Raw genomic sequence first — 12,294 nt, forward strand, 5'->3', positions numbered from 1 at the left:
GGATAGCTTTTCAAAGATGTTGATTGTCTACAAGGCTGACAATCCTACTTTAAATACTTGTTCTAACAATATGTCAACTGAAAAAATTAGTGTCTTTGAGGTTGAAATGAGGTGTCTTATATTGGAGCAATTGACTTACTCTCGCATGGAGGGAAGCTAATTTAACCTTCCTACCTTCACACTGCATGTGTGACTCTTATATTCAAGAAGGCTTTCTCTTTAGGAGACTCTGTGTTCTTGTACCTCCAGACCCCTTTCAAAACAGGAGCCCAATGCTTTCAATATTGCAGAGTCCTTTCCTATTACACCTCCCACTTGGCTTGCAGTCATAATTACAGATCGTTACCTAGTGCGGAATTCCTAATGCCTCATTGTTCTGTGTAATTGTCACCCATGGCAATTGGTCAAATGGTGCCCTGACATCATAATGCTACTGCAGGATGTCATCTGACATGATGGCAAGCAATAGAATACATTTATCATGGTATTGAAATGGGTAGTAGGAAAGACAGGACTCCAGGCTGAAGGCAAAGATTGTGAGATTAAATAAACAAGGAAATTACATCAGATTTATTCATTAGTTTTATGGTGTCGGTGATCATAATATTCTCAGGTTCTCTATAGGTGAACTGATGGGGATTTGCAAGAATGAAGATGTCAGAATATGTTGTTTATAGCTTTTCTCATTCCCACTAACTGTAGCATAAACCTTCCTCCGTAAACTTATCAGATCACTTAATGGTCATTGGTGTACCATAACCTAAAAGAATTGCTGTGAGCAGGGTACGCTGTTGCTTTGGTAGCAATGAGATCTTTTTATCTACATTCTAATATAGGTGCTAGGGTTGTGTAGAGAGTGGTAGGAAAGGAGGATTGAGATTGACAGGTATGCTAGGTTGAAAATAATAATGAGATTTGAATTCTTTTTGAGCTGTGGATTTTCAAATATTATAGACGTCATAGTACTGATTAATAACCCTTTATCAAAATCTGTTTGTTGTTGTGTTGCATTAGTTTGGGAATATTCAGGTTCTGTTAATAGACTAACAGTGGACTTTTCCATTTGCAGAATATATTGAATGACCAGCAGAGGCAGTGTTGCAGAAGATGATTTCTCTGAGTTGTTTAACCCAAAACAAACAAAAAAAAGTTCAGCAGCTTTCGGCTCGATTTACCAATTTACATGGTGAGTCAAACTCTCAATTTACCATTTTGCTTGTCCTTAAAAGAAGTTCAACGCATCTGATGGCTCTCTACGCAAGAATATTATTTGTCAAGACTGAAGCGATATGGATGGCGCCATGGTCATCAGGATAGCTTTTCAAAGATGTTGATTGTCTACAAGGCTGACAATCCTACTTTAAATACTTGTTCTAACAATATGTCAACTGAAAAAATTAGTGTCTTTGAGGTTGAAATGAGGTGTCTTATATTGGAGCAATTGACTTACTCTCGCATGGAGGGAAGCTAATTTAACCTTCCTACCTTCACACTGCATGTGTGACTCTTATATTCAAGAAGGCTTTCTCTTTAGGAGACTCTGTGTTCTTGTACCTCCAGACCCCTTTCAAAACAGGAGCCCAATGCTTTCAATATTGCAGAGTCCTTTCCTATTACACCTCCCACTTGGCTTGCAGTCATAATTACAGATCGTTACCTAGTGCGGAATTCCTAATGCCTCATTGTTCTGTGTAATTGTCACCCATGGCAATTGGTCAAATGGTGCCCTGACATCATAATGCTACTGCAGGATGTCATCTGACATGATGGCAAGCAATAGAATACATTTATCATGGTATTGAAATGGGTAGTAGGAAAGACAGGACTCCAGGCTGAAGGCAAAGATTGTGAGATTAAATAAACAAGGAAATTACATCAGATTTATTCATTAGTTTTATGGTGTCGGTGATCATAATATTCTCAGGTTCTCTATAGGTGAACTGATGGGGATTTGCAAGAATGAAGATGTCAGAATATGTTGTTTATAGCTTTTCTCATTCCCACTAACTGTAGCATAAACCTTCCTCCGTAAACTTATCAGATCACTTAATGGTCATTGGTGTACCATAACCTAAAAGAATTGCTGTGAGCAGGGTACGCTGTTGCTTTGGTAGCAATGAGATCTTTTTATCTACATTCTAATATAGGTGCTAGGGTTGTGTAGAGAGTGGTAGGAAAGGAGGATTGAGATTGACAGGTATGCTAGGTTGAAAATAATAATGAGATTTGAATTCTTTTTGAGCTGTGGATTTTCAAATATTATAGACGTCATAGTACTGATTAATAACCCTTTATCAAAATCTGTTTGTTGTTGTGTTGCATTAGTTTGGGAATATTCAGGTTCTGTTAATAGACTAACAGTGGACTTTTCCATTTGCAGAATATATTGAATGACCAGCAGAGGCAGTGTTGCAGAAGATGATTTCTCTGAGTTGTTTAACCCAAAACAAACAAAAAAAAGTTCAGCAGCTTTCGGCTCGATTTACCAATTTACATGGTGAGTCAAACTCTCAATTTACCATTTTGCTTGTCCTTAAAAGAAGTTCAACGCATCTGATGGCTCTCTACGCAAGAATATTATTTGTCAAGACTGAAGCGATATGGATGGCGCCATGGTCATCAGGATAGCTTTTCAAAGATGTTGATTGTCTACAAGGCTGACAATCCTACTTTAAATACTTGTTCTAACAATATGTCAACTGAAAAAATTAGTGTCTTTGAGGTTGAAATGAGGTGTCTTATATTGGAGCAATTGACTTACTCTCGCATGGAGGGAAGCTAATTTAACCTTCCTACCTTCACACTGCATGTGTGACTCTTATATTCAAGAAGGCTTTCTCTTTAGGAGACTCTGTGTTCTTGTACCTCCAGACCCCTTTCAAAACAGGAGCCCAATGCTTTCAATATTGCAGAGTCCTTTCCTATTACACCTCCCACTTGGCTTGCAGTCATAATTACAGATCGTTACCTAGTGCGGAATTCCTAATGCCTCATTGTTCTGTGTAATTGTCACCCATGGCAATTGGTCAAATGGTGCCCTGACATCATAATGCTACTGCAGGATGTCATCTGACATGATGGCAAGCAATAGAATACATTTATCATGGTATTGAAATGGGTAGTAGGAAAGACAGGACTCCAGGCTGAAGGCAAAGATTGTGAGATTAAATAAACAAGGAAATTACATCAGATTTATTCATTAGTTTTATGGTGTCGGTGATCATAATATTCTCAGGTTCTCTATAGGTGAACTGATGGGGATTTGCAAGAATGAAGATGTCAGAATATGTTGTTTATAGCTTTTCTCATTCCCACTAACTGTAGCATAAACCTTCCTCCGTAAACTTATCAGATCACTTAATGGTCATTGGTGTACCATAACCTAAAAGAATTGCTGTGAGCAGGGTACGCTGTTGCTTTGGTAGCAATGAGATCTTTTTATCTACATTCTAATATAGGTGCTAGGGTTGTGTAGAGAGTGGTAGGAAATGAGGATTAAGATTGACAGGTATGCTAGGTTGAAAATAATATTGAAATTTGAATTCTTTTTGAGCTGTGGATTTTTAAATATTATAGACGTCATAGTACTGATTAATAACCCTTTATCAAAATCTGTTTGTTGTTGTGTTGCATTAGTTTGGGAATATTCAGGTTCTGTTAATAGACTAACAGTGGACTTTTCCATTTGCAGAATATATTGAATGACCAGCAGAGGCAGTGTTGCAGAAGATGATTTCTCTGAGTTGCTGAACCCAAAACAAAACAAAAAAAAAAAGTTCAGCAGCTTTCGGCTCGATTTACCAGTTTACATGGTGAGTCAAACTCTCAATTAACCATTTTGCTTGTCCTTAAAAGAAGTTCAATGCATCTGATGGCTCTCAGCTCCTTTTAGTGGGGTATTACGCTAGAATATTATTTGTCAAGACTGCAGAGATATGGATGGCGCCATTGGAATCAGGATAGCTTTTCTAAAATGTTGATTGTCTACAAGGCTGACAATCCTACTTTAAATACTTGTTCTAACAATATGTCAACAGAGAAAATTAGTGTCTTTGAGGTTGAAATGAGGAGTCTTATATTGGAGCAATTGACTTACTCTCGCATGGTGGGAAGCTAATTTAACCTTCCTACCTTCACACTACATGTGTGACTCTTATACTCAAGAAGGATTTCTCTTTAGGAGACTCTGTGTTCTTGTACCTCCAGACCCCTTTCAAAACAGGAGCCCAATGCTTTCAATATTGCAGAGTCCTTTCCCATTACACCTCCCACTTGGCTTGCAGTCATAATTACAGATCGTTACCTAGTGCGGAATTCCTAATGCCTCATTGTTCTGTGTAATTGTCACCCATGGAAATTGGTCAAATGGTGCTCTGACATCATAATGCTACTGCAGGATGTCATCTGACATGAGGGCAAGCAATAGAATACATTTATCATGGTATTGAAATGGGTAGTAGGAAAGACAGGACTCCAGGCTGAAGGCAAAGATTGTGAGATTAAATAAACAAGGAAATTACATGAGATTTATTCATTAGTTTTATGGTGTCGGTGATCATAATATTCTCAGGTTCTCTATAGGTGAACTGATAGGGATTTGCAAGAATGAAGATGTCAGAATATGTTGTTTATAGCTTTTCTCATTCCCACGAACTGTAGCATAAACCTTCCTCCGTAAACTTATCAGATCACTTAATGGTCATTGGTGTACCATAACCTAAACGAATTGCTGTGAGCAAGGTACACTGTCACTTGGATAGCAATGAGATCTTTTTATCTACATTCTAATATAGGTGCTAGGGTTGTGTAGAGAGTGGTAGGAAAGGAGGATTGAGATTGACAGGTATGCTAGGTTGAAAATAATAATGAAATTTGAATTCTTTTTGAGCTGTGGATTTTCAAATATTATAGACGTCATAGTACTGATTAATAACCCTTTATCAAAATCTGTTTGTTGTTGTGTTGCATTAGTTTGGGAATATTCAGGTTCTGTTATTAGACTAACAGTGGACTTTTCCATTTGCAGAATATATTGAATGACCAGCAGAGGCAGTGTTGCAGAAGATGATTTCTCTGAGTTGCTGAACCCAAAACAAAACAAAAAAAAAAAGTTCAGCAGCTTTCGGCTCGATTTACCAGTTTACATGGTGAGTCAAACTCTCAATTAACCATTTTGCTTGTCCTTAAAAGAAGTTCAATGCATCTGATGGCTCTCAGCTCCTTTTAGTGGGGTATAACGGTAGAATATTATTTGTCAAGACTGCAGAGATATGGATGGCGCCATTGGAATCAGGATAGCTTTTCTAAAATGTTGATTGTATACAAGGCTGACAATCCTACTTTAAATACTTGTTCTAACAATATGTCAACAGAGAAAATTAGTGTCTTTGAGGTTGAAATGAGGTGTCTTATAGTGGGGCAATCGACTTACTCTCGCATGGAGGGAAGCTAATTTAACCTTCCTACCTTCACACTGCATGTGTGACTCTTATACTCAAGAAGGATTTCTCTTTAGGAGACTCTGTGTTCTTGTACCTCCAGACCCCTTTCAAAACAGGAGCCCAATGCTTTCAATATTGCAGAGTCCTTTCCCATTACACCTCCCACTTGGCTTGCAGTCATAATTACAGATCGTTACCTAGTGCGGAATTCCTAATGCCTCATTGTTCTGTGTAATTGTCACCCATGGCAATTGGTCAAATGGTGCCCTGACATCATAATGCTACTGCAGGATGTCATCTGACATGATGGCAAGCAATAGAATACATTTATCATGGTATTGAAATGGGTAGTAGGAAAGACAGGACTCCAGGCTGAAGGCAAAGATTGTGAGATTAAATAAACAAGGAAATTACATGAGATGTATTCATTAGTTTTATGGTGTCGGTGATCATAATATTCTCAGGTTCTCTATAGGTGAACTGATAGGGATTTGCAAGAATGAAGATGTCAGAATATGTTGTTTATAGCTTTTCTCATTCCCACTAACTGTAGCATAAACCTTCCTCCGTAAACTTATCAGATCACTTAATGGTCATTGGTGTACCATAACCTAAACGAATTGCTGTGAGCAAGGTACACTGTCACTTGGATAGCAATGAGATCTTTTTATCTACATTCTAATATAGGTGCTAGGGTTGTGTAGAGAGTGGTAGGAAAGGAGGATTGAGATTGACAGGTATGCTAGGTTGAAAATAATAATGAGATTTGAATTCTTTTTGAGCTGTGGATTTTCAAATATTATAGACGTCATAGTACTGATTAATAACCCTTTATCAAAATCTGTTTGTTGTTGTGTTGCATTAGTTTGGGAATATTCAGGTTCTGTTAATAGACTAACAGTGGACTTTTCCATTTGCAGAATATATTGAATGACCAGCAGAGGCAGTGTTGCAGAAGATGATTTCTCTGAGTTGCTGAACCCAAAACAAAACAAAAAAAAAGTTCAGCAGCTTTCGGCTCGATTTACCAGTTTACATGGTGAGTCAAACTCTCAATTTACCATTTTGCTTGTCCTTAAAAGAAGTTCAAGGCATCTGATGGCTCTCAGCTCCTTTTAGTGGGGTATTACGCAAGAATATTATTTGTCAAGACTGAAGCGATATGGATGGCGCCATGGTCATCAGGATAGCTTTTCAAAGAGGTTGATTGTCTACAAGGCTGACAATCCTACTTTAAATACTTGTTCTAACAATATGTCAACAGAGAAAATTAGTGTCTTTGAGGTTGAAATGAGGTGTCTTATATTGGAGCAATTGACTTACTCTCGCATGGTGGGAAGCTAATTTAACCTTCCTACCTTCACACTACATGTGTGACTCTTATACTCAAGAAGGATTTCTCTTTAGGAGACTCTGTGTTCTTGTACCTCCAGACCCCTTTCAAAACAGGAGCCCAATGCTTTCAATATTGCAGAGTCCTTTCCCATTACACCTCCCACTTGGCTTGCAGTCATAATTACAGATCGTTACCTAGTGCGGAATTCCGAATGCCTCATTGTTCTGTGTAATTGTCACCCATGGCAATTGGTCAAATGGTGCCCTGACATCATAATGCTACTGCAGGATGTCATCTGACATGAGGGCAAGCAATAGAATACATTTATCATGGTATTGAAATGGGTAGTAGGAAAGACAGGACTCCAGGCTGAAGGCAAAGATTGTGAGATTAAATAAACAAGGAAATTACATGGGATTTATTCATTAGTTTTATGGTGTCGGTGATCATAATATTCTCAGGTTCTCTATAGGTGAACTGATAGGGATTTGCAAGAATGAAGATGTCAGAATATGTTGTTTATAGCTTTTCTCATTCCCACTAACTGTAGCATAAACCTTCCTCCGTAAACTTATCAGATCACTTAATGGTCATTGGTGTACCATAACCTAAACGAATTGCTGTGAGCAAGGTACACTGTCACTTGGATAGCAATGAGATCTTTTTATCTACATTCTAATATAGGTGCTAGGGTTGTGTAGAGAGTGGTAGGAAAGGAGGATTGAGATTGACAGGTATGCTAGGTTGAAAATAATAATGAGATTTGAATTCTTTTTGAGCTGTGGATTTTCAAATATTATAGACGTCATAGTACTGATTAATAACCCTTTATCAAAATCTGTTTGTTGTTGTGTTGCATTAGTTTGGGAATATTCAGGTTCTGTTAATAGACTAACAGTGGACTTTTCCATTTGCAGAATATATTGAATGACCAGCAGAGGCAGTGTTGCAGAAGATGATTTCTCTGAGTTGCTGAACCCAAAACAAAACAAAAAAAAAGTTCAGCAGCTTTCGGCTCGATTTACCAGTTTACATGGTGAGTCAAACTCTCAATTTACCATTTTGCTTGTCCTTAAAAGAAGTTCAAGGCATCTGATGGCTCTCAGCTCCTTTTAGTGGGGTATTACGCAAGAATATTATTTGTCAAGACTGAAGCGATATGGATGGCGCCATGGTCATCAGGATAGCTTTTCAAAGATGTTGATTGTCTACAAGGCTGACAATCCTACTTTAAATACTTGTTCTAACAATATGTCAACAGAGAAAATTAGTGTCTTTGAGGTTGAAATGAGGTGTCTTATATTGGAGCAATTGACTTACTCTCGCATGGTGGGAAGCTAATTTAACCTTCCTACCTTCACACTACATGTGTGACTCTTATACTCAAGAAGGATTTCTCTTTAGGAGACTCTGTGTTCTTGTACCTCCAGACCCCTTTCAAAACAGGAGCCCAATGCTTTCAATATTGCAGAGTCCTTTCCCATTACACCTCCCACTTGGCTTGCAGTCATAATTACAGATCGTTACCTAGTGCGGAATTCCTAATGCCTCATTGTTCTGTGTAATTGTCACCCATGGCAATTGGTCAAATGGTGCCCTGACATCATAATGCTACTGCAGGATGTCATCTGACATGAGGGCAAGCAATAGAATACATTTATCATGGTATTGAAATGGGTAGTAGGAAAGACAGGACTCCAGGCTGAAGGCAAAGATTGTGAGATTAAATAAACAAGGAAATTACATGAGATTTATTCATTAGTTTTATGGTGTCGGTGATCATAATATTCTCAGGTTCTCTATAGGTGAACTGATAGGGATTTGCAAGAATGAAGATGTCAGAATATGTTGTTTATAGCTTTTCTCATTCCCACTAACTGTAGCATAAACCTTCCTCCGTAAACTTATCAGATCACTTAATGGTCATTGGTGTACCATAACCTAAACGAATTGCTGTGAGCAAGGTACACTGTCACTTGGATAGCAATGAGATCTTTTTATCTACATTCTAATATAGGTGCTAGGGTTGTGTAGAGAGTGGTAGGAAAGGAGGATTGAGATTGACAGGTATGCTAGGTTGAAAATAATAATGAGATTTGAATTCTTTTTGAGCTGTGGATTTTCAAATATTATAGACGTCATAGTACTGATTAATAACCCTTTATCAAAATCTGTTTGTTGTTGTGTTGCATTAGTTTGGGAATATTCAGGTTCTGTTAATAGACTAACAGTGGACTTTTCCATTTGCAGAATATATTGAATGACCAGCAGAGGCAGTGTTGCAGAAGATGATTTCTCTGAGTTGCTGAACCCAAAACAAAACAAAAAAAAAAAGTTCAGCAGCTTTCGGCTCGATTTACCAGTTTACATGGTGAGTCAAACTCTCAATTAACCATTTTGCTTGTCCTTAAAAGAAGTTCAATGCATCTGATGGCTCTCAGCTCCTTTTAGTGGGGTATTACGCTAGAATATTATTTGTCAAGACTGCAGAGATATGGATGGTGCCATTGGAATCAGGATAGCTTTTCTAAAATGTTGATTGTCTACAAGGCTGACAATCCTACTTTAAATACTTGTTCTAACAATATGTCAACAGAGAAAATTAGTGTCTTTGAGGTTGAAATGAGGTGTCTTATAGTGGGGCAATCGACTTACTCTCGCATGGAGGGAAGCTAATTTAACCTTCCTACCTTCACACTGCATGTGTGACTCTTATACTCAAGAAGGATTTCTCTTTAGGAGACTCTGTGTTCTTGTACCTCCAGACCCCTTTCAAAACAGGAGCCCAATGCTTTCAATATTGCAGAGTCCTTTCCCATTACACCTCCCACTTGGCTTGCAGTCATAATTACAGATCGTTACCTAGTGCGGAATTCCTAATGCCTCATTGTTCTGTGTAATTGTCACCCATGGCAATTGGTCAAATGGTGCCCTGACATCATAATGCTACTGCAGGATGTCATCTGACATGAGGGCAAGCAATAGAATACATTTATCATGGTATTGAAATGGGTAGTAGGAAAGACAGGACTCCAGGCTGAAGGCAAAGATTGTGAGATTAAATAAACAAGGAAATTACATGAGATTTATTCATTAGTTTTATGGTGTCGGTGATCATAATATTCTCAGGTTCTCTATAGGTGAACTGATAGGGATTTGCAAGAATGAAGATGTCAGAATATGTTGTTTATAGCTTTTCTCATTCCCACTAACTGTAGCATAAACCTTCCTCCGTAAACTTATCAGATCACTTAATGGTCATTGGTGTACCATAACCTAAACGAATTGCTGTGAGCAAGGTACACTGTCACTTGGATAGCAATGAGATCTTTTTATCTACATTCTAATATAGGTGCTAGGGTTGTGTAGAGAGTGGTAGGAAAGGAGGATTGAGATTGACAGGTATGCTAGGTTGAAAATAATAATGAGATTTGAATTCTTTTTGAGCTGTGGATTTTCAAATATTATAGACGTCATAGTACTGATTAATAACCCTTTATCAAAATCTGTTTGTTGTTGTGTTGCATTAGTTTGGGAATATTCAGGTTCTGTTAATAGACTAACAGTGGACTTTTCCATTTGCAGAATATATTGAATGACCAGCAGAGGCAGTGTTGCAGAAGATGATTTCTCTGAGTTGCTGAACCCAAAACAAAACAAAAAAAAAAAGTTCAGCAGCTTTCGGCTCGATTTACCAGTTTACATGGTGAGTCAAACTCTCAATTAACCATTTTGCTTGTCCTTAAAAGAAGTTCAATGCATCTGATGGCTCTCAGCTCCTTTTAGTGGGGTATTACGCTAGAATATTATTTGTCAAGACTGCAGAGATATGGATGGTGCCATTGGAATCAGGATAGCTTTTCTAAAATGTTGATTGTCTACAAGGCTGACAATCCTACTTTAAATACTTGTTCTAACAATATGTCAACAGAGAAAATTAGTGTCTTTGAGGTTGAAATGAGGTGTCTTATAGTGGGGCAATCGACTTACTCTCGCATGGAGGGAAGCTAATTTAACCTTCCTACCTTCACACTGCATGTGTGACTCTTATACTCAAGAAGGATTTCTCTTTAGGAGACTCTGTGTTCTTGTACCTCCAGACCCCTTTCAAAACAGGAGCCCAATGCTTTCAATATTGCAGAGTCCTTTCCCATTACACCTCCCACTTGGCTTGCAGTCATAATTACAGATCGTTACCTAGTGCGGAATTCCTAATGCCTCATTGTTCTGTGTAATTGTCACCCATGGCAATTGGTCAAATGGTGCCCTGACATCATAATGCTACTGCAGGATGTCATCTGACATGAGGGCAAGCAATAGAATACATTTATCATGGTATTGAAATGGGTAGTAGGAAAGACAGGACTCCAGGCTGAAGGCAAAGATTGTGAGATTAAATAAACAAGGAAATTACATGAGATTTATTCATTAGTTTTATGGTGTCGGTGATCATAATATTCTCAGGTTCTCTATAGGTGAACTGATAGGGATTTGCAAGAATGAAGATGTCAGAATATGTTGTTTATAGCTTTTCTCATTCCCACTAACTGTAGCATAAACCTTCCTCCGTAAACTTATCAGATCACTTAATGGTCATTGGTGTACCATAACCTAAACGAATTGCTGTGAGCAAGGTACACTGTCACTTGGATAGCAATGAGATCTTTTTATCTACATTCTAATATAGGTGCTAGGGTTGTGTAGAGAGTGGTAGGAAAGGAGGATTGAGATTGACAGGTATGCTAGGTTGAAAATAATAATGAGATTTGAATTCTTTTTGAGCTGTGGATTTTCAAATATTATAGACGTCCTAGTACTGATTAATAACCCTTTATCAAAATCTGTTTGTTGTTGTGTTGCATTAGTTTGGGAATATTCAGGTTCTGTTAATAGACTAACAGTGGACTTTTCCATTTGCAGAATATATTGAATGACCAGCAGAGGCAGTGTTGCAGAAGATGATTTCTCTGAGTTGCTGAACCCAAAACAAAACAAAAAAAAAAAGTTCAGCAGCTTTCGGCTCGATTTACCAGTTTACATGGTGAGTCAAACTCTCAATTAACCATTTTGCTTGTCCTTAAAAGAAGTTCAATGCATCTGATGGCTCTCAGCTCCTTTTAGTGGGGTATTACGCTAGAATATTATTTGTCAAGACTGCAGAGATATGGATGGTGCCATTGGAATCAGGATAGCTTTTCTAAAATGTTGATTGTCTACAAGGCTGACAATCCTACTTTAAATACTTGTTCTAACAATATGTCAACAGAGAAAATTAGTGTCTTTGAGGTTGAAATGAGGTGTCTTATAGTGGGGCAATCGACTTACTCTCGCATGGAGGGAAGCTAATTTAACCTTCCTACCTTCACACTGCATGTGTGACTCTTATACTCAAGAAGGATTTCTCTTTAGGAGACTCTGTGTTCTTGTACCTCCAGACCCCTTTCAAAACAGGAGCCCAATGCTTTCAATATTGCAGAGTCCTTTCCCATTACACCTCCCACTTGGCTTGCAGTCATA

The sequence above is a fragment of the Lissotriton vulgaris genome, chromosome 11, assembly GCF_964263255.1.
Source record: "Lissotriton vulgaris chromosome 11, aLisVul1.2, whole genome shotgun sequence".
NCBI lineage: Eukaryota > Metazoa > Chordata > Amphibia > Caudata > Salamandridae > Lissotriton > Lissotriton vulgaris.